The sequence below is a fragment of the Ursus maritimus genome, unplaced genomic scaffold (assembly GCF_017311325.1).
Source record: "Ursus maritimus isolate PB19 unplaced genomic scaffold, ASM1731132v1 scaffold_6, whole genome shotgun sequence".
NCBI classification, from domain to species: Eukaryota; Metazoa; Chordata; class Mammalia; order Carnivora; family Ursidae; genus Ursus; species Ursus maritimus.
In genome coordinates, this window is record NW_024426774.1 from 57,224,996 (window position 1) to 57,246,362 (window position 21,367).

The 21,367-nt window shown below is 46.6% G+C and overlaps 1 long non-coding RNA gene across 3 annotated transcripts in view; it reads right to left on the bottom strand.

Moving 5' to 3' along the window:
* Window positions 1-960: 960 nt before the first annotated feature.
* The window catches only part of LOC121101031, a 42,865-nt gene continuing 22,458 nt past the window's right edge, over window positions 961-21,367 (bottom strand). Inside the window, exons 4-9 of one of the 3 annotated variants that reach the window (XR_005832961.1) lie at window positions 18,225-18,376; window positions 17,352-17,409; window positions 14,852-14,915; window positions 8,055-8,199; window positions 7,680-7,832; window positions 961-4,720 (exon numbers count right to left, since the gene is read on the bottom strand). This is a non-coding gene — a long non-coding RNA (uncharacterized LOC121101031). Of the gene's footprint in view, window positions 4,721-7,679; window positions 7,833-8,054; window positions 8,200-10,297; window positions 11,469-14,851; window positions 14,916-16,775; window positions 16,880-17,351; window positions 17,410-18,224; window positions 18,377-21,367 lie in introns of those variants that run through there. The other 2 variants (XR_005832960.1, XR_005832962.1) reach the window with 2 other exon arrangements.

Below are 21,367 nucleotides of genomic sequence, written 5' to 3' on the forward strand. Positions count from 1 at the left end.
CTGTTACAGTGAGCTTGAACTGGAGCCTCCTCGTGTGGCCAGGCTGCCAGGCCTCCCGCCTCTCTGAACACAGCAAGTCACATTCCTGTTGCATTTGGTTTGACTTCCCAGCAGACACTGAATGTTCCTGGATGGCTTCCCAGCATCCTTTCTTCCCCTCCTGCATTTCAGGGTCTGGGACCGAGCAGCAGCGGCAAACAAGCTCAGTCTGGATCTCCTCTCAGGAAGGGCAGCTTCCTGCCCCCCCCCCCCCCCCCCCCCCCCCGGAGGTTCCACCTGCTTTCAGAGTCTTGTCACTCCAGAACAACAACCAGAGTCCCCGGGGCCTCCACCCTCTGCCACCCCGTCCTACAGGCTGCATTTTCCTTCACTCTCCCCACAGGTACAGACCTTTATGTTCCAGACTTAGCTCCTCAGAAGGTTCCCCCTCTCTGTTGGGCCCTTTGTCCTTTGTTAGTGACTGATCAGCTCTGTGGGGGAGAGCGTGGGCCTTTCTGAAACACAGGAACTTCCTAGGTGATAGTGCTACTTCTTTACATAGTACCTCTTACTGCCTTTTCTGTAGCTGAAGTTGGTTCTCCAGGTTGGCATTTGAGACCTTTCCTGTCTCATTTCCCACTACTCGTCTATCGGAAAAAAAACATTTTTTTAAGCCTTCTGCTTTGGACTGTCTGGTCTGCTGTGTCTCCCAAATGTTCCTTATACTTTAGGTCTCTGCTCAGGCAAATCCTCCTGCTTTGAAAAGTGAATTGCCCTTTTCTCTACCTGCCATCCTTAGCGTTTGTCAAACCAAACAATGGAGGTTAAAACTTTTTGAGCCCTGTGCCAATAGTGCTAAGCACCACCTACACATCATCTTTCTTATTCTTCATAAGACTCTGTCACTTAAAAAACAAACAAGCAAACAAATTTTAGACGTACAGAAAATTGCAAAAATAGTACAGACAGCTCTGTGCACCCCTCACCCAGCTTCCCCTAATATTAACATCTTACACAACCATAGTACAATTATATATTTTTTTCTCCCTAATGCCCTCTTTCTGATCAAGGATTCCAAATTTAGTTGTTGTGTCTTCTTGTTCTCCAATCTGCAAACAGTTCCTTAATCTTTCATCATTTTTCGTGACCTTGCCTTTTTTGATGGGTGCTGCTTATTCTGTAGAAAGTCTCTTAATCTGGGTTAGTCTGATGTTTGTCTCATGCATGTTTGAGGTTATGTGCTTGTGGCAAGGATACCCCAGAAGCGATGCTGTGTCCTTCTCAGAGCACCATTCCAGGGGGTTCGTGATGCTGATTGCTCGACTTCCAGGTCACATTAACCTTGAGCCCTTGATGAAGGTGATGTCTGCCAGGTTCCTCCACAGTAAAAGTTCCTCTGTCTCTCTTCTTCGCAATTCGTGAGTGCCTTGGGGGAGACACTTCGAGACTATGCAAATATCATTTTTCTCCTCGGATTTCCAACCACGGAGTTTACACTCCCCCCCATGCATGTTGTCTGCAGCAGCTATTACTGTGATGTGGGTCTAAAGGGGACTGTGCATTTCATGAGGGTCCCTGTTTTACACCCTTGATAGAGAACAACACTGTGGCTCATATCTATAAAATAACTTGCCCAAGGTCCTACATCTCCTTAGCACGGGGTCAGAACTCAGGCGCCAAAGCTCTGCTTCTGACACTAAGCTCTTTATTCTCCTCATTGAGGAGTGAACCATGTGCTGACCCGTGACTCCACGTGTCGTCCCTCCATCTTCCATGTGTGGGCTCCTCCCCCAGACACACGGCTGGCTTCTAGCAGGAACACTGTGTCCAATCTGATTCCTCCAGACTGCTTAGGGCAGGGTCTGGTGTTCAGCAAGTACTTGCGGACCCCCTGGTCCTGGAAGATTGAAGAGGTCATGTGTATCAAGAGAAGGAGCTAGATCCAAAAATGTCTGGCTTCTTTCCTTTTTCCCAGCCTGAAAGGTACTTAGGCTGCACACATACCTCAATCTATGAACAAGGGAGGAAGAGTGGGCTGGGTTTCCCTGAGGGGCAGGGGCTCAGAAGAGCAGACAGCCGCAGGGGGCATAAGCCTGAGGCTAACTGATGGGAGGGGGAAGGACAAAGTTTGAGAGAAAAGGCAGAGAAAGAAGGGCCCATCTTATCAGGCCCATCATTTGACAGATGAAACGGCCGACTCCATGTTCTAGGGTTTTATTGGTTCCCAGCAGACCATCAAGCGCAAAGCTATTCACGGAAGTTTACTGAACTCGCCGGTAGGAAGCGCAGCCTGGAAGCTCAAGTGCTTCCCCTAATTACTAGCGTCTCTGTGCCTCTAAGTCCACATTTGTTCATAATACAACAAATATTTACTGGTCACCTTCTACGTGGCACCACGGTGCAAGCTACTGGGAATACAACTGTGAGCAAAACCAGGGTCCCCACGGTGAAGTGGGAGGGGTTGGTTTGTCTGTCCTGTCTTTTCCGGGCTGTGGGTGGAGTAACCAAGCTAGAAGAGGAAGCCAGAGGGACAAACATACTAAATGCTGTCTTGTACAGGATGGAGAGAAGGTCAGGGACTTAAGTTCACACAGAGCTGCAACTCAAGTCTTATGAAGCCAATTTCAGGGCTTTCCCTGTGCCAATATGTTCTTCATTCATGTTTGTTCACTTTTTAAAAGATTTTATTTACTTATTTGAGGTGGGGGAGGGGCAGCAGGGGAGGGAGAGGGACATGCAGACTTCTCACTGAGCGCTGAGGCCGATGCAGGGCTTCATCTCACAACCCTGAGATCATGACCTGAGCCAAAAAATCAAGAGTCAGATGCTTAACCAACTGAGCCACCCAGGTGCTCCCATCTTTGTTCTCTTTTTGATGCAGGGGGCAGAAGGCAGCAGAAGGGGGACCGCAGCACGGTGTGGGTGTTTATGAAGATGTGCATTCGAGTAGGGCTGGGGCCAGGACTGAGGGCAGGGAGCTGGACATGTGGAAGGACTGGGCAGAAGGGATTGTTCATAAGAAAACTACAGGCTACAAACACTGAAAAACAGCTTTCAGGAGCCAGTTTCAGGCTTCAGTTGCCAACTCCTGGGTTCTCTGCTCTTACAGCAACTGTCAGCCCACTGACCTGGCTACCAGGCCAAATGTCCAGGACCTGGACTCCAGGTCTTCACAGTGAGAGGATGTGTAGGTAAAACCAACGGTGTTGAGTGTGGCGACGAGCACTGGACTAGGAGTGGTCCTGGGGGTCTCTTCCTAGCTCAGCCAGAGCGTCTACACCAATCCCTTCACCTGTCGGACTCTGGTCCACTCACTGGATGCAAAAGGAGGGCGGGCTTAGAGGTTTTCTATCTGAATCACCCAGAGAAACTGTGATACAGTAGATCCCAGGACCATCCCAGAGATGGGGTACAGGACACCTGGAAGTAGACTCAGGGACATGCCTGTAACAAGTACCTCCAAGGAACTCTGGGCCATTCTCAGGCCTGGGCCATACTTCAACTAACAGTGCAGTTGGTCACCTCTGGGTTACCTGACAGCATTTCCCTAAGCAAGCCAGGTTCCTTGGGCCAAGTAAAGAGGAGGCCACATTTTCTAGGCACTCCCTACCTGTTACTATAAGATAGGCCAGCAGAAGAGGCTGGGCTTCTCCCACTGACCAGGCAGGGGTGGCCAAGCAGGACACCTGCCTCCAGGGAACCAGCACTTCAGCTTGGGGGAGCTGAAGTGGCAGAACCTGTGGATGAGGGCACACTCTGCTGTCTGTTCAGGGGTCAGAGGTCACTCTCACCTCCATTTCCCCTTTCCTGGCCTGGCCACTTTAAATCCCAGCCAGACCAAAGCTCATTTGAGCATATTTGTATACAGAGAGCAGAGTTCAGGGCCTGAGTCCTGCGTGTACTTTGAGTTTTCCCAGACTCCAGGAAATCAACAAGTTGAGGAGACCTATAGGTCTACAGGAGTCCAAGAGGCTAGCCAGAGACCCCAGGACCTAGTTCCTTTGTGGGAAATCAGTACTCACTAGTTGATAGCTCTGAATCTCAGTCTGCCCTCAAAGCTCCATCTTTCAAGGGTTTCTTCCTCTATAAAGCTGTCCCTACACCCCCAGCCATAATTACCTGCTTTCTCTTCTACAACTTGGCTAGTCACTTTAGTGCCCATCTCCAACACCAGCTGGAAGTAGGGACTGTTCCATTTCCTGCCCCCCCAAGAGCCTTAGCAGGTGTTTTTAGCAAATGAAAGATAGAATTGAATGAGGCAGGGGTTCCTGGGTGGTTCAGTAGGTTAAGCATCTGACTCTTGGTTTCAGCTCCAGTCATGATCTCATGGGTGGTGAGATTGGGCCCTGCACTCAGCAGGTAGATTTTGTCCCTCTGTCCCTTCTCCCACTTGCTTGAGCTCTTGTTCTCTAAAATAAATGAAAGAAAGAAGGAAAAGAAGGAAAGAAAGAAGCACAAAGTCACACAATTGCACACACAGCTTATAATTATGTTAGAAGAATTACCCAAGAATAAGGGAGTTCCCTTTGACTCTAAGGACTCATTTCTCCCACAAAATACAGACAGTTAAGAACCTTGATGCAGCAGTGCTGGTGGAAGGTAAAACCTATTCACATCTGGGTGTGAGGTGGCCTCCAGCAGAGAGGGAGGTGTTGGGACACAGAGTTCTGCAAGCTAATGGTAGTGCCCAGAGTCAAGGAGACTGGAGAGGGGCAGCTGCAGCCCATACGGAAAAGCTTTACTGAAAAAAAAAAAAAAAAAAAAAATCTAGTACTCAACAATGTTTATGGCAAGACGACATTTTTAAAATAATATTACAATGACATTGGGGCTGACTGTGAACATTCTCTTTTCCCCTCTGGTTAGGAGTTTTTGCAGACCACACGAAAATTCAATTAAGCAGTACAGTTTGTTTTGTAAGTTTGTTAGTGTGTAAAGCGGTTTTGGCATTGTTTGTGGAAATGAAGTGTTAGCCCTGGTTGACTGCTTACAGAAGTCTCTTGTTGGGGCACGCTGGAAAATGAACTCAAGGAGAACGTTTATGTTCCACATAGTGACTTGGTCAAGAGAACTAGTCAGGAAGCAGAAACATGGGCACTGCCTGAATGCCACGTGTCTATGACCCAAAGCCAATCTGCAGTAGAAGCCTTCTAAATTCTGAGTAACTTACCTCCAACCAATGGGGACAATAAGGAAGTTCCCAAACCCCCTTACACCCAAAGTGATACAGATTTCTGTGATATACAATAAAGGGCTGCTGAGGGGTCATGCCAAGGCCCTGCTTCTCCACAGCTACAGATGTCCTAAGAGCTGGTGTGCCCTAGCTCCCATCCCCCAACACACAGATATCCTATTGTTCACAAAAACCTATTGACTCCCAGTGACACCTGTGACATTCTCCCTGTCACATCTGATTGAAATCGCTCTCATGAGGGAAGCAAAGATTCAACAAGCTTACAATTTTCAATCAAGTAGGGTAACCACAGGGCCTCCAGGTTACACCCCCTACATATTCATCTGTGAAGTGAAGTTGTATGAAGTTGTACATGAATGTTCATAGCAGCTTAATTTATAACAGGATGGGCATTTTCCTTAAAAACTAAGGTTAAGTTTACTTCAAAACCAGAACTTAGTTTCTCCTCAAACTGCAGGACTCCATGTTGGCAGTGTCTTGAAAGGGACTCTTTGGGTCAGCAATCATGCTCACAAATACCCAGGAACCCTAAAAGCACCATCCTGGCCCCGAGTTTGCTGCAGACATGAGCATGTTGACCAGCAGTCGGAAAAACCTCTTCAAAAGGCCCAGCTTACCCTGGGTTTTCTATTCTCAACATCTTCCGGCCTTAGTATCACAATCCAAGTGTTCATCATCTGGACCCTCGGTGCCAGGCTGCTGAGGGCCACGTGGCTGGCTCAGCACCACACATTTTACCTCTTGATCTTTATGGTGTGTCAAGACAGGAGGTTATGTGACACCCATTTTGCAGATGAGGAAACCAGTCCCCACAGAGGTGAAGTCACGTGCCCAAGGCCACACAGCTGGTCCATCTTGGGCTGGGATTGAACCCAGGTGCTCTGGTTCCTACGATAACGGAGGTTGCCCCCTCATGAGCGGTGTGAACTACTGGAGATGGATGATCTCTGAGCTGCACCAAAGTGTGACGGTCTTATCCCGTGAGGGCCTGCCCTGCTGCACGCTGCTCACCAGCTCGGCCAGGCTGTATTTCCTATCCTGCAGTGTATGTTCACCAGGCCTTCAGACACATAAATAACTTCACGTGTCAGATGCCCTCCTGGGATGCCCAAACCAAGAGATGGGGTTTTTAAAGCCTTGAGTTCTAACCTTAGCATCTTGCAAGTACTAACAGAGTCCTCACAATAGCCCTATGCAGTAAGTTCTGTTAGCATCCCCATTTAACAGAGGAGAAGACAGAGACATAAAGGGGTGAGGAAACTTCCCCATCCTCTCACAGCTAGTAAGCGGCAAAGTCGGATCTAACAACCAGGTCTTTTTCTGACACCAGATCTGGGCTCTAATCAGTCTTGGCAGATGTTACAGAAATAAACCACAGGGAAAATGCTGGTGCAAGAAACGAAGGTCTTAGCTCCTTAGCAGTGGCAAAGCCCTGATCAGCCAGAGGCCCCTCAGGTAAGGCCACAAATAAGTGGGAGAGAAGCCAATAAGATTAAAGCCTTAATCACAAGCTTGGCTCAGAGCCTAGTAGCAAAAGCTTACAGCAGCCTCCTACTGGGCCCCAGGGCTAAGAAGTTCCCACTGGGCTAGGTCAGCCCTGGGCATCCCGGCAGCCCGTCCACACTCCCATCTATCTCATTAAAACCACAGTGAGATACCACTTCGAACCCAAGAGGACAGCTACAACAGAAGGGACAGGCAGTAAGAGATGGCAGCTCTGCCACCTGGAACCTTCGGGACTTCGGAACCAAACTGGCCGGGAATCTGCTGTGCCCGGTGAGAAATGCAACAGCCCGCAGCTATCAGGACGTCCTTCTCCAAGAAACTAACGCCTCGGACCCTTCTGTCTTTGTTCCCCGGGGCACCACCACACCCAGGCGCACACCCTCCCTTCCTCCAGCTTCCAGGCAGGGGCGCGCTTCCTCCTGGCCCAGGTGGGGAGGAAGCCCCTGCCCTCGCGGCCCTCCCGCTGGCCACTCACTGGCTGCCACGCCCCAAAACGGTTCTCTGCCTGTTCTAGGGTTAGAAGCCAGACGGGTCAGCGACGTAGAGGGCCGCGAGGCTCAGACGGCGACGCAGCAACGTGAACAGAACTGCCCGTGGCTAGAAGAAACGCCGAGGAGCGCGCAGCCCCACCTCTCGGCGGCGGCGGCCTGGCGACCGTTTGCGCGGGGGATGCTGCCCCCTGCTGGCCGCATGCGAGGACGCAGCGGGGCTGCCGCCTGGACTGGACGAGCGACCTGCGAGGGGCAGCTCTCAGGGCAGCCACAGTCCCACCGCCACGCCTGGAGGGCAGGTGGGGGGAAGCGGGGAGAGGGGGGAAGGGAGAGACCTGGGCATCAGATGCCCCGAGTTCGAATTCCGTCCCCAACACCCTCTAGCAGCAGTACTGGCTGCCTCAGCCCTTCTCAGCTCTAAAATGCTGTCAACTCTTCAAAAGTTCTAGAAGGAGATGAAAGTAAGAGGTCTGTTGTATAAATAGCTCTGATATCCCTCCAAGGCCTACCTGTGCTTACAAAAGCTTCCCTGGTCAGGTCTTCCTCAGGAGCCGCCAACTCCAGGGCATGCGCGGGTGAAGCCATGGTGGTTATGGACTGGAGGGGGCAGAGGATGGCTCAATCCCGGCCCCTAAAGATATCCAGGTCCTAATCCTTGGAACCTGTGAATGTTACTTTAAATGGCAAAAGGGATTTTGCAAGAGTGATTAAATTAAGGGGGTTGAGATGGGGAGATAATCCTGGATTACTCAGGTGAGTCTTAAATGTAATCACAAGCGTCCTTACAAGAGGGAGGCAGAGGGAGATTTTACTACAGAAGAGAAAGAAAGCGGTATTACAAAGGAACAGGGGGGAGGGAGGGGATTTCAGAGGTTACTGCTTACTTTGAAGATGGGTAAGGGGCCAGAGGTCAAAGAATGCAGCTCTAAAAAACTGGAAAAGGCAAGTAAATGGATGTTCCCCTGGCAGCTCTCTTGATACCTTGATTTTGACCTGGTGAAATGGATTTCAGACTTCTGATTTCCAGAACTGTAAGAGAATAAACGTGTGTTGTTTTAAACCATCGGGTTTGTAATAATTGGTTACAGCAGCAGTCAGAAACTAGCACATGGCCTTCTACTCTCAACTCTTGTGTTAGGCAGTTGAGATCAGGCAGTTAAAAAACTAGAAAGACCCCTCCTCTACCCCCAGGGGAAGTTTATAATCTCCCTCTCTTGGGATTTTAAGAAGCAACGGCCAAAGAGACATTTCACCACGGAAAATAAATGAATGACTAATAAGCACATGAAAGATACTCTGTCCGTAGCATTAGGAAGGGTAGGAATCATTAAAACCACAATGAGATACCACTTCACACCCACTAGGATGGCTATAATAGAAGACACTAACAAACTTTGGCAAGGATGTGGGAAAACTGGAATCCTCATACATTGTTGGTGGGATGGTAAAATGGTGCAACAACTTCCGGAAAATAATTTGGCAGTTTCTTTAAAAGTTAAACAAAAATTACCATATGACCCAACAATTTCACTCCCAGAAATCCATCCAAGATAAGTGAACATTTATGGGGTGCCTAGGTGGCTCAGTCGGTTCCCCTCAGCATCCAACTCTTGATTTCCACTCGGGTCATGATCTCAAGGTCGTGAGATCAAGCCCTGCTTCAGACTCGTGCTGAGCATGGAGCCTGCCTAAGATTCTCTCTCTCTCCCTTCCTCCCTCTGCACCCCCACCCTGCTCCTGTGTGCTCTCCCTCTCTAAAAAAAAAAAAAAAAAGTGAACATTTATGTCCAAAGACGTGTTCTAGCTATATTATTCATAATAGCCAAAACCTGGAAATAATTCATGTGTTCATCAACAGTGAATGAAAATGTGGTAAATACAATGAAATATTATTCAGCAATAAAAAGGCAGATTACTGACATGCTACAATATGCAAGAACCTCAAAAACATTATATTAAGTGAAATCAGACACAAAAGACCACATATTATACAATCCCACTTATATGAAATCTCAAGAGGTAAACCGACAGAAATGGAAAGGTTAGTGGTTGCCTGGGACTGAAGGTGGAAAGAGAGAATGACTACAATATATGCAGAAGGGATCTTTTTGGGGTGATGACAGTGTTGTAAAATTGGATTATGATGACGGTTGCACAGCTCATTGAAAATAGGTGACCACAGTTCCTGAAAATGCTTCAGGGAGGTAAAGGGAAAATGGGCATCTTGTTATTAATGAGGTAACTTTCAGGCCCCGCCCAAGGGCAGGGTTTGGTTGCCAGGAGGACCAACCATGTGATTAGGGAGTTGGAATTATCAGTCCTACCTCTCATCCCCACCCTCCCGCCCCCACCCCCGGGGAAGGAAAAGGGGCTGGAGGCTGAATCAGCCAAAGCCCAATGACTCAATCATGACTATGTAATGGAGCCTCTATAAAAACCCAAGGGTGATGGTCATTGGGGAGGGTATGTGTTGTGGTGAGTGCTGTGTGTTAAGACTGATGAATCAAAGACCTGTACCCCTGAAATAAATAATACATTGTATGTTAATTAAAGAAAAAAAAACCCAAAGGGACAGCTTTTGGTCCTTTTTGGAGAGCCTCCACACTTGGGAAACCAGAATGCTTCCATGTGCCATCAAGCCACACCCCAAGCTCCATGAAGGCAGAACCTCCTTTGTTTAGGGCCTGGCCCTATGAAACTCTTCATCTGGCTGTTGACTTATATTTTTATCATATCCTTTAATAAACTGGCAAATGTAAATAAGACATTTCCCTGAGTTCCGTGCGCAGTTCTAGCAAATTAATCAAACCTAAGGAGGAGATCACTGGAACCTCCAACCTGTAACCACTTAGTCAGAAGCACAGGTCACATCCTGGGGCTTTTGCCTGTGTCTGAAGTGGAGGTTGGGGGGCAGTCTGTAGGACTGAACCCTTAACCTGTGGAATCTGATGGCATCTCCCAGGTAAGCAGTGTCAGAATTCACTGGATTCGCTGATGCCCTCAGGTGCCTGAGAATTGCTTTGTGTTGTGTATGGGGGAACTCCAGCACTGGAGTTAGGTTTAGGAAACTTTTTTTTTTTTTTTTTTTTGACAGAAAGAGAGAGAGCACAAGCCGGGGGAAGAGCAAAGGGAGAGGGAAAAGCAGACTCCCCACTGAGCAGGGAGCCTGACGTGGGGCTCCATCCTAGGACCCTGGGATCATGACCTGAGCCAAAGGCAGACACTTAACTGACTGAGCCACCCAGGTGCTCCGTTGTCTGGGAACCTTTAAAACAAATGCTGACCACCTCATTTTTAAAAGATTAAGAGCCAAACACTAGTGGTAGATTTAAAAAAGATAATCCACAGAGTTCTATTTCTTTTAATATACAAAAGGGTTTCTTTTTTATTTGGGGTCAAGCTATAGGGCCCTAATATCAACCTGGCACACAGGGTGGTAGAAATAGAACAGAAGACAGAATGTCTCCATAATAACAAATTCATAATCCAATAAAATACAACCAAGTATGAAGGAAAAAGAATCAAGAGTTTTCACCCTCTACTTTTAGGGGAGTTTCTTTTTACCTAAAAAGGGAGAAAAGTGCTGAGGTTTAGTTTTTTAGGCCATGTTAATAGTTCCCTAGTCTGTCCATTGATAAACTCAACTTTGTAAGTTGGTACCATGTGCTTCCTGACCCCCTGCACACCTCCTGTGGACCACACACATCACCTGAAGTGTCTGGGTCTCCAGAAGTCTACCTCAGCCCTCGGCTGAGATTAGAGGTTGAGTCCTGATATAAGACCCCCCCCCCCCACCACCAAACACAGAGGCCTTCTCCCCCAGGGAGATTCAGGAACCACAACACAGTGGAATCATGGAGAACAGAATTGACAGGCAGGATCAGATTCAAGGCAGGTCTTCCTAAATTCATGAGTGTTTGATTTGATGGCACAGTGAGGTTTTTTCCTCCGAAGGACAAGTCTCCTCCCACCCTCCTTTCTAGAGGCAGCAGCTACCCCAGAGCCTCTTGGATTGCTCCACCCACACCTGTAGTTTCCTGATTTGAGGAACATTCTTGCCTTGAGCACCATCTGGAACCTTGGCATGAGACTTAGGCTGGGAAGGGTTGAAGGGAAGGTATCTGCAGAGGTCCACCACGTCAAAAGCAGGTGCTATAGGCAGGCTGTGGTGCCACATTCTGACCAGAGAATTTTCATTAATGTAGGTTCTAGTTAGGAGCCAGATGAAGCCAACAGCCAACATGAGCAAGACTGCAGCGAACACAGCAGGTCCAGGAAATTAAAGGGTAAGTCAACTCCTGAAACACAAAGAAACATTAAAAAAAAAAAAAAAAAGAACCAAATGACAGGCTTATATTCCATTATCTAACGGACTCTCAAAAGCATCCTCAGTGATTTATCTATTCTTATCCCCGGTCCCTAGCATGTTGCCTGGCACATCAGTAGGTACTTATTTTTTGAGAGAATAAACAAATGAACGGACGGCTAATATTTTATCAAAGCCAAAGTCAGACTTGGAACAAAATGAACCTGGTAACGTAAAGACTTTTTACCAACTTTGGCTATATAGCTCCCTCAAGAACCCTATTCATACACACAGAGTTAACTTTGAAAAATGTCCCACATCCTTTTGCGTTGTGGATTCTAAATTGCCTATGAGCTAATAACTAAAAGTCTTCCATCTTAGGCATATCAGAAATTAATTTTGTCTATTTATAAAAAGACAGAAACTGTTAAATTTGAGGCCATTCACCAAGAGAAGCACAAGAGCCAGTTGTATTCCAAAATGTATTCTATCATCATGTAACTTATTATAGATCCAAAGAACTATAACTAGTTTTGCATACCATCTAGAAACTATCTTTAGAGCAAAATCCACAGATGCCAGATTTCTGAAACTTCAAGATGGCTGCCTCATAGAACTTACTTCAACTTAACTCTTGTCACTGCAGGCAATGGACTGAATGTTTACGTCCTCTCCAAATTCATATATTGAAATTCTAACCCTCAAGGTGATGGTATTAGAAGGTGGAAATTTTGGGAGGTGTGGATCATAAGGGTTGAGCCCTCATGAATGGGATGAGCATCCTTATAAAAGAGGCCCAAGAATCTTGACCCCTTCCACCATGTGAAGACACGGCAAGAAGATGGCTGTCTAAGAACCAGGAAGCAGGTCCCCACCAGACACTGAATCTGCTAGTGCCTTGATCTTGGACTTCCAGCCTCCAGAACAATTTCTGTTGTCTATAAGCCACCCAGTCTATGGTATTCTGTAAGAGCAGACCAAACGGACTAAGACACTGCATTATCTGGATGCTTGGAGGGCACAGGAAGAGAAAAAACACAGAAAAATTACATATTGTCGGTCACAAGTAGATTCCTATTCATAAGATATTCAGTTAATACATACTGAGCCTGTATTTTGTGCCAAACTCAATCTTCCTTTGAAATATAAAAACTAAGAAACACACACACACAAAAACCCAAAGAACTATGCAGACAGCATTGCAAGGTCACATGTCCTTAGAGTCCAATAGCATCTTTGCTGGAATTTCAACATCTGATATTCAAAGAGCCAGACAAAACCTTCGACATCTATTTGAACCCTTTGTTTCATAAGGGTGTTCAAGACACAAGGACTAAGGTCCCACAGCAAGTCAGCGAGATGAGAAAGAGAAATCATGTCTATTGATCTGCCTGTGGTGGCGCCAGGCAGCTCATATTATTTCAGAGGTAACTGCACCAAATGAATTGCCATCACCAGCAATAACTCCTTTAAAAGGCTAAAGGCATCAGCTAGTTCATTACCAACTGCTCTGTGCCGAACCTGCTCCGAAGAAGCTCACTCAAACCCATGTGAGACCCTGCCCAATTTCATCTTTGGTAAGAAAATGTCTAAAACCAAGGGCATGACAGACAGAGCCTTGGCGAGACAACCAGATGTTCAAGGTAAATTCTATACACACCTACTTTGATCAGTCAGGCATGGCATCCTTATGGAAGTGCTCCGAAGCTAAGTTTGCAAAAGAAAAATCAGTACAATGAAGAGTCTCACAGTAAATGGTTTACTACCATGTTCCAAGTTCTAGAACAGTTTCTGGACTTGGTATCCTTCAGAGAATGTTTGCTTTGGTGTTTGTGGCCACAGGTATCATACTGAGAGCTCAGCCCTGACCTAAGGATGGTACAGATCTCATAGGAGATCCCGGCAGCTCATAAGCGTACAAACGAGAGGGCATCTGGGCAACCAATGCCTTTGTGAGGAGTGTGCACAGACAGCATGCCAGGCTGCGGGGTATGGTCTTCATACTCCTTTTGGCAGCGACATTAGTAAGAGCCAAATCTGTTCACACATTCTGCTCCATTATCACAGAACTCCAGGCCAATTTCACACTCGTTCACATCTAAAAATAGAAGAATAGACTACCCTGGTTAGTCTCACTATCTGGTCCCTTCTGCCGTACTATCCTCCAGACTATTCCCAAGACTCATCATCTGCCTTTTTCCACTCTTGCTGGTCTCATGCTGTTTCTTGAACACATCAGGCACAGCCCTGCCTCAGGGCCTCAACAGGTGGAGGCCTCCTCACCCCGCTGGCTAGCTGCATGGCTCTCAGGTGTCTTCTCAACAAGGCTTTCCCTTACCGCCTTTAAACTACTATAATGACCGCATTTCTCAATAGAACGTATCAACATATCAGCTAATATACTCTATGGTTTTCTTGCTTGTCTCCTGGCTAAACTGTAAAGCCCATTGAGAAGGAATTAGTCTTTCAGATTCACTATTGAACCCCGAGTACCCAAGACAATGCCTGATCCATAGTCGGAATGTAATAAAATAGGACATAAATAGATAAACTAATAGCCAACCCTTCCTCGGACTGGGAGGCAAGCCTAAGTTTTCCATGATGAAGACTGAGAAGGGCCTGCTCTCCTTGGGAAATGACATGGACTAGCACCAGGGGACTTTTCCTACTTACTCAATCCTGGCTGAATCATGCCTAATGTAACGAGTCCTAGTTCTTGTCTGTATAAAATTTTCTCTCTTGGGGTGCCTGGGTGGTTCAGTTGGTTGGTTAAGCATCTGCCTTCAGCTTGGGTCATGATTTCAGGGCCCTGGGATCGAGCCCCACGTCCGGCTCCCTGCTCAGCGGGGAGTCTGCCTATCCCTCTTCATCTGCTTCTCCCTCTCCCTCTTCCCCAGCTCATGCTCTCTCATGCTCTCTAATAAATAAAGAAAATCTTAAAAAAAAAAAAAAGTTTCTCTCTCACATGAAAATTTAGCCTGAGGAGGTAGTTTTTAATCACGTTCTCCCTAGAATGTTAGCCGCTCTAGTTCGTTGTAATTTACCAAATTGTTCTCCATTTACAAGGCAAGGGAAAGTTGTGTCAAGATCTTGTCTGACACTCTAGGTTTTTTTTTAAGATTTTATTTTTAGGTAATCTCTACATCCAATGTGGGGCTCCAACTCACAACCCCCAAATCAAGAGTCACATGCTCCACTGACTGAGCCAGCCAGGTGCCCCCTGACACTCTAGTTTTAACACTTGATAGGATTTCCCCCCTTTATTTCAGGTACTTGGACTATATATAAATGAATTAGGCTTTCCCACCCCCCCAAAATGGAACCACCACATATAAACACATCTTGAATAAACAGCTAACCCTCCAGAACATGTACTTTTCCATTCCAGTCAGCCTGCCTCCTCATTTTGGGATGAATAGTAGTCCTTTTCTCCTAAGATCTGAAAGCAAAAGGAGAGATCGTATGAGACCACCTTTGCTCTTTATTACAGCTGGTCAACACTCAACACATTCTGACCAACTGATTACGGAGGCTGCTTTCAGCCCAGAACACAAGGGAGTGCTGCCCCTTCCCCCAAAAAAGGTCTGGCACACCACAGCCCTAGGTAGATAGCTGTTGCTTATCTCTAATGGAGTGTCCTTTTCTGAATAAATTTTATTTATTTATTTTTTAAGATTTTATTTATTTATTTGACAGAGATAGAGACAGCCAGCGAGAGAGGGAACACAAGCAGGGGGAGTGGGAGAGGAAGAAGCAGGCTCCCAGCGGAGGAGCCTGATGTGGGGCTCAATCCCTTAACGCCGGGATCACGCCCTGAGCCGAAGGCAGACGCTTAACCACTGTGCCAGCCAGGCGCCCCACCACTGTGCCACCCAGGCGCCCCCTGAATAAATTTTAGAAACAGAAGTTAAAGGCAACTAATTCCAGAAAAGAACTGCTACATGACAATTATCATTAAAGTCAAGTCTTCCTAAAAAACGGAAAGAAACTTACTATCTTATGTTCCCACTTTTTGTCTATCTGTAGCATTTGCTACAGATCTCCTCCTTTTTGAAAGAAAAAGGAAAACCCACAATGCTACAGAGCCCACACACATCAGTGCGTGCACTCCATTTTTCACACAGTGAAAAACCTGTATGCACACAGGTTTGTCTATTTTCAGAGATTTGTATTTGCTATATTCTCCTAATGGCTTGAAAGGAGTCAAGTAGAGGGTACCATAATTTATTTGAACTTGTTCATCACTCATATTTCTAACTTTTATTATAATAATCCTGTGATAAATATAATGGTATAGGAGTTGTCCAAGTTCTATCTTTCTGGGATTTCTAGGAGTGGGATATGTGGGCCTGAGAACCATTTGTTCTGAGCTCTTGATATGTCTGTTACCCTGTTTTCCAGAAGGTGCATGATAATTCATAGCCTTCTAAGCAATGTCTCATAACCAATAATACTTGCTAGACTGTACTACATGCCATGAACTGTTCTAGGCTCTTCATATTAATTCATTTAATCTTCATAACAATCTTATGAAGTACTATTATTCCCATTTTAGAGAAGAGGAAACTGAGGCACAGAAATTATGCCAGGTCCTTTTACAGGAAGAAAATTAGTTTGAGGAAGAATCATACTGTCAATTGAGGGTGAACATTGAGGGGAAGCAGAGTTACCACAATTACTGATGCTTGTGAACAGCCTAAGACTATATCCATCTGAACTCTGAGGACATAGGGAGTGTGGCATAGGTGCTCTTTTGTACCATTTAAGTAGCTATGGTCCTTCCCCTGAACAGTTCAGGAACCCATTCAGAGATCTGACAGTAATGCAAATAGTAGTAGTAGCCCAGTCAATTAGGTCTCAGCAAGTTAGAAACTTTTAGAGCTAGGAACTTCATGGACTTGATAAAGCTAAGAAAACAGATTCGAAATGGGGACTTTATCCAAAACTCTCTTAGGGACTCAGCTGGGACTAGAGCCTAATCACCTACACCCTCGTCTGACATCTCTCTTTCATGCCCATTGCCCCTCAGCTGTGTTCCCTGATCCCTGCCAGAAGGCAGACCAGCAAGTCAGTATAGAGGACAGTTTCCACCTGGGTAAGGGCCAAAGGCCAGGAGAGGGAGAAAAGGGAGGAGGGAGAGGGAGGGTGGGGGAGGGGGAAGGGAGGGTGGAGTGGGGAGAGGAAGAAAGAGAAAATGCAAATGTACAGGGGTGGGGAACCCCACCAGGGGCTGCTGACCTGTTTTTAGAACAAGAAGGGTCTGTAGGCTCACAGGTACTTATTCCAGTCTTCAACTTACCTCCTGCTTAGTTTCTCTCACCACAGATTTTAACATATTGAAAGAGCCCCCACTCAAAGACTCTCTGAGGTGCTCTGACTCAACCCTCACTTTAACTCAGACGTCTGCCAGAGAGAGGAGAGAAGAAACCCTATCACCAAAGCACACCAATACAGTTTTAGTCTCACAAGCCTCTTTGGGACTTTTACCCCCGACCTGACCTGAAACGGACTCTTGTCACTTGCGTTCATGTTTGTGCTTACACTAGACTGCGGAACGGGTTCTCAGACAATGGCCCCAGGGCCACGCTGCTATTCAGGTGAAGCCTGGAAAATCCAAAAGCTTCGACACAATACACTACAAAGGATTGAGTCTGAGTGTTTGTTAAGTTGGAGAGGCACATAGCTTGAAATCTGGGTCAGAAAGGCTAATTTCTGATCCGTTTCCTGATGTGAATAGTGTAAACAATACTTTGTGAATATGCTCAAACAGACAGCCGCTCTTCTGCTATTGGCTTACAAGACGGCCTGAGAGGATCTGTCAACATGATTAGTGGGGTTAGACTATATCTAGTGCGCTCCAATTATGAAATCTCACCTTTTGGATTATGTTGAAACACAGCCACTTCCAGAAAATGGGTAAAATATTGTTGTATCTTCATGAGTCACAAGAGAAAGTAAAACAGAAATTAGTTTTGCTTTCCTACTTATATGAATCAAATTCCTAGTGTTTCAAACTTAATGGCAGACATCGTTAATGATTTAAATAGTAGATGAAACATATCAGCTCACATTCTGCGTCAGGGTACTGATGTTCAGTATGTTCTGTATAATTACATCAGTTAATCCTCGGGGCACCTGGGTGGCGTGGCTCCATCGGTTGCGTGTCTGACTCTTGGTTTCAGCTCAGGTCATGATCTCAGGGTCGTGAGATCAGCACCACGTCAGGCTCCCCGTTCTCCCTCTCTCTCTGCCCCTCCCCTCTGCTCACACACACACACACCCTCTCTCAAATAAACAAAGAAAATCTTTTTTAAAAATCAATTAATCCTCACAACCCTATGAGGTACTATCATATCCATTTTACAGAGTATAAAACAGAGGTTAAATGATTTACCCAAGGTCACACAACTAGAAGGCTGCAGAGTCAGAATTTATTTTTTTTAAAGATTATTTTTTTAAATTTATTTATTTGACAGAGAGAGAGAGAGAGCACAAGCAGCGGGAGCGGCAGGCAGAGGGAGAGGGAGAAGCAGGCTTCCCGCCGAGCAGGGAGCCCGATGCAGGCTCCATCCCAGAACCCTGGGGTCATGACCTGAGCCAAAGGCAGACGCTTGACTGACTGAGCCACTCAGGTGCCCCATGCATAGCCAGAATTTAAAACCAAGCTGTCTGGCTCCAGACTCTGCACTTAAACCAAAACACCTTGTGAGTCTGTATGTGTGTTTGACTTCCTTCTCAGTTGCCTCACCTGTAAAATGGAGACCCTATCACCAGCGTCAAGAGGCCTGGGGGATTAGCAGCAGAGCATCAGGAACCGCAGCATTCTATATAGTGGAGTCTCCTCTGGCATCCACTCTTTCTTCCATGACCAAAGACTTATTTTTATTTCTGAGAAAAAAACTGAGTCAGAGAAATAATCGTGATAGAGTTGGAAGGGACCCAAGAACATGCCTACGACAACCACCCTTCCTCTCTTCTTTGGAGGGTCACACTCCCTTCTCCGCTTTCTTTGATCGCTTATAGCAATGAGTATGCTGCTCACAATGCAGTCAAATCCATCTCAAAACAGGGGAGTAGCTTTCTCAATAGTAAAAGAAAAACTCCAGACAGCTTTTCAAATACAGCAGCTGCCAGTTATCTCTTTCAATAATCTTCAAGACTCCCTCTCCCCTGATGACTCTTACTGGGTTCCAGATTGACAAAGCTTGTTAAAGTTGCCTTCAAAGTATGATATTCAGACAGAGCTGTGTCAGGCAAGGGATAAGTACAACAAAATAAAGGATTATCACCTCCCTTGATATACATCTTCTACTTCTATTAATATGACCCTCGACTCCCTCCCCCATGCTTGGGGGGCCCAGGGTCCACAGCACGCACTTACCTAGAGTAGAATACACTGTCTGGGCTCCCCCTCACCCCCCTAACTCCCTGACTTTGAGGAAGACAAGTTTAAAGTTTGTGTTCTCCAAACAGTGCTAAAATAGCCATGCCTGTGATACCATATCTCAAGTCCTAATCCCAATTACCCTCCATTCTCTAAAGTTGCCTCTTGATACTGACTGACCAAAAAGCAACTTTGGAGAAAATAAGCACACTGATAACTCTCTAGGCCAGAGCAGAACATGGCCATGAAACCAAGGTTTTGTGACCCTCAAGCCCAATAAATGATGAAAACAATCACAAGTCAAAGTGTTCAAGCTTCAAGGTTTGAAATGTTATAAAGCCCTAACATCTAACTCCGTCAACTCTTGTTGCTAACTTTGAGGCTGCTCTGTGTTTCCAGCTCTTCCCACTTCCAGACTCTATAGGATCATATGTCCTAACCCTCTTGTGTTTGGGCGTGCTTGGTTGTCACTTCTGGACAGTAGCGTTTAAGTGCTATGCCAAGACAGACCCTCCAGAGCTCTTCCTCTCTAATAAAGCAACTGACGACCATCAGGCTGGGTACCTGAGGGGCTGTGAGGAACAGAGCCCACCTTGCCCAGACACACTGCAGCCTGAGTGAAAAATACATCTTCCTTTATTTTTAAGCCACTTGTTACCACAGTATAACTTAATGTGTTCTGACTCCATTATTAAATTCCTGAAAGGAATGGAGTTGCCCCCCAACATTTCCTAGATCCTTCTCATACCACCGAGAATCTCCTAAGAGCTGACACTCACCCAATCCTTTTCCTTCTTTTTCCTGATCGGTCTTCATAATTTTCTTTGGCGTGAAAATGCTTAGGATTATAGAAGCCCAACTGCCACTGATAAGCCAGAAAGAAGAACTCATCTTGAGGTCTGAGACAACAGCTCTTTCCAGAAGCTATGGCAGCCACAGAGGCTATTACCCCCCTCCGTGACCCCCCAGCTCTCCAGCTTCAGAGATGAAGGAGCCACGTGACCCGTGAGCCCAGAGCAGGGAAGGATAGTTGAAGAAAGGGAGAGAGAGATCTTCAAGGACAAACTAAGACTCTGTGTGGCCCTGTCATTCAGTTCAAGCTCTCCTAGGAGCAGCCTCCTGCTGGGTGAAACGAGTTCACTGCAGGCAGGGTCAGCCTGGAAAACGAGGAATTCTGTAAACAGCCTCACAGCAGACGCACCTCCGGCTACAATGTGCAGTCACAGTTCTGGTACAGGCCATGACAGAAAGGAATAGTGCCAGTTTATCTAAGAAGTTACCAAGTTGCTATCGTTTTGATTTCTGCTCTGCTGAGCCCCCAGCAAGCCCACATCCCAGGCCTGTGTGGGGCGGCCAGCCTTCCTGTCCATTAGTTACATAATTACTTCGGAGACTCCCCTCGACCCCCTTCCCCACGCTTGGGGGGCCCAGGGTCCACAGCATGCACTTAGCTAGAGTAGAATACGCTGTCTGGACTCCCCCTTACCCCCCTAACTCCCCAACTTTGAGGAAGACAAGTTTAAGTTCAACCTGATAGGATTCAAAACCAAATATTTTGGCAGAGCAGCGTCGGGGGTAGTCAAAAGATGGGAAAAAAGTACCTGTTTTCCTGTCAGGTATTTGGGAGGGAAAAACTGGCACTCATGAACTCATTGGCTCTCCCTTGATGGGAATAAAGAAAGCATCCAGAACTGAAGAGATGCCTTTAGAGCCTTTTTCAAAGCCACTTCCCCTCACTGCAAGCCCTTCCTCACCAGGATTCCATAAAGTCTAGTCATAAGCTCTTGTTCAGTTGGATTTATCATTGTATTTCCTGAAATGTATGAAGTTCCTAAGAAGATACTCCAAGGAGAGGTGACATTCATCTGACAGTTACAAGCTGTGTGCCAAGAACTTTCTGGGCCCTAGCAATAGATACACTAGGGAGCACATCAGGTGACCTGTCCTTGTGACACATTCCAGCGAGACATGCAGTAAACAAGAAAGCTGCTGATAGCAATGAGTGCCCTGAAAGAATTCAACAGGGTGATGTGACATTAATGGTTGGTGGCATCTGAGCTGAGACCTAGAGAGACAAAAAGGAGTCAGGCAGGTCAAGGGCTATAACCACTACAGAAGTCAGGAAGTTAGGCTCAGTGAGGGATACAGCACAGGCGAGTTTCCATGAAGGGAAGGCAAGGCAAACCTCAGACCCAGTCCTCTAGGTCTGCCTCACTGCTAAGCAGCTCTTCACACGACCCAACTTGAGGTTTCAGTACTTGAGTAACCCTTCCACGATCCTGCACGACAGGATGGTAGCCCGCTGTTGCCAGTCCTTCCCACGTGCTGCTGTCCGTAACCAAGGTTGAGATGAAAAGGCCATCAATGGTAGGATTCTTCACCACTCGGCAGGGGAAGGAGGAACTGGGGGGTTGTGCCTTGCGTCCTGGCCTTGTTTGGAGTCAGGACTGCTGAGGGATTACCTGCGGCCCCACAGAGCAGGCCACGGGGCTGGGTAACAACCTGGA